Source organism: Schistocerca americana, unplaced genomic scaffold (genome assembly GCF_021461395.2).
Source record: "Schistocerca americana isolate TAMUIC-IGC-003095 unplaced genomic scaffold, iqSchAmer2.1 HiC_scaffold_749, whole genome shotgun sequence".
NCBI classification, from domain to species: Eukaryota; Metazoa; Arthropoda; class Insecta; order Orthoptera; family Acrididae; genus Schistocerca; species Schistocerca americana.
In genome coordinates this window covers 3301-5000 of record NW_025726510.1, presented here as the reverse complement: position 1 = coordinate 5000, position 1700 = coordinate 3301, and the positions used below count along the sequence as shown (strand labels likewise).

Genomic DNA, 1700 nt, shown 5'->3' with positions numbered 1-1700 from the left:
CACTACCTCCCCGTGCCGGGAGTGGGTAATTTGCGCGCCTGCTGCCTTCCTTGGATGTGGTAGCCGTTTCTCAGGCTCCCTCTCCGGAATCGAACCCTGATTCCCCGTTACCCGTTACAACCATGGTAGGCGCAGAACCTACCATCGACAGTTGATAAGGCAGACATTTGAAAGATGCGTCGCCGGTACGAGGACCGTGCGATCAGCCCAAAGTTATTCAGAGTCACCAAGGCAAACGGACCGGACGAGCCGACCGATTGGTTTTGATCTAATAAAAGCGTCCCTTCCATCTCTGGTCGGGACTCTGTTTGCATGTATTAGCTCTAGAATTACCACAGTTATCCAAGTAACGTGGGTACGATCTAAGGAACCATAACTGATTTAATGAGCCATTCGCGGTTTCACCTTAATGCGGCTTGTACTGAGACATGCATGGCTTAATCTTTGAGACAAGCATATGACTACTGGCAGGATCAACCAGGGAGCTGCGTCAACTAGAGCTGAGCAGCCGGCCGCCCGGGAGTGTGTCCCGGGGGCCCGCGCGAACACGCAAGCGTCCGCTCAATTATTCTGCAAACAGGAGGAGGCTGAGCTCCCCTGCACAATACACCTCGAAACCCTCTCAGGTCCCGGCGGCGCGCAGCGCCGTCCTAAGTACTTGGTCGGGTTCGAGAGAGGCGCAATCGCCCGGAGTTTGGCGAGTAGACGCTTTAGGTGCGACCACCCGTGCTCCCAACTGAGCTTGCCGCTGCCGACAGAGGCCCGGGAGCGTGCTGTCGTGGCATTGCCGGCGGGAGACAACACGCGCCACCTACGGTGGCCGGCAGCTCCAACGCCAGCGCCACAGAAGGACAAAAGCCCCACTTGGGTGCCGAAGCGAACTCTCCCAGCACAGCGCACGCGCCAACACGTCCGCACAGCTGCGATACAAACCACCTGCGAGAACCGCAGAGGCGACCGAGCAGCAGACGGCGTCGCGGCGCCGAGCGCCGGGCGGCGGCGCATCCTCAGCGCACACAGTCCTCAATCGGACCAGCACACTGCAGATGTCCACCGCGCTTCGCACCGGGCCCGCGAGGACCTACTTTGGCCGCACGGCGCCGCGTGCAGGGTGCGCCGGCGCGCAGCTGCGCCGCCTGCCGCCTCCGTCGGCCGGCGCGCCTGCCACTGGCCGCCCCCACCAGCCGGCTGTAGCGCGTGCGCCCACGCACCGCGCGGCCAGCACGCCGGGAGGCCCCCCCTCACCGGCCGGGGACGGTCCCACCCAGCCACCGCCGCGTATCGCTTCACACCCACATGCCATTCACGTTCGTGGGCATGGTGGGTATCGCTGAAACAACCGGTTGGTAGCTCAACCGATCGTCGCCATCACTGATTCACCTCTAGCGAGAACAACCGCACCACAACCGTTTACCAGTTGTTCATTTGCGTAACGTCACCAGCAAACGTAGACGTCCATCGCCATTTGCAAATTCAACGATTGTTGCATGCCTGTGTCAGGTGTCACGACACACTATGTCTGCCCACATACACGCAACAACATGTGCACGCTTCGCGAACACGTGGAAGGTGGCCCCCGTACGTATGCGATGTCCATTGCGCGAACGACTGTCAACCGGCCTCTGTCGCATGTCGCAGATGTGGAACGCAGTGCACCATGCTATCACGGTGTGTGAGAAGAGACGACTACGTCTGACAAC

The 1700-nt window shown here is 60.7% G+C and overlaps 1 non-coding gene across 1 annotated transcript in view; it reads right to left on the bottom strand.

The window, feature by feature from the left end:
• The window catches only part of LOC124590237, a 1910-nt gene extending 1426 nt beyond the window's left edge, over positions 1 to 484 (bottom strand). Inside the window, exon 1 of the ribosomal RNA XR_006976458.1 lies at positions 1 to 484. This exon is cut by the window's left edge and continues 1426 nt beyond it. This is a non-coding gene — a ribosomal RNA (small subunit ribosomal RNA).
• Positions 485 to 1700: the final 1216 nt, after the last annotated feature.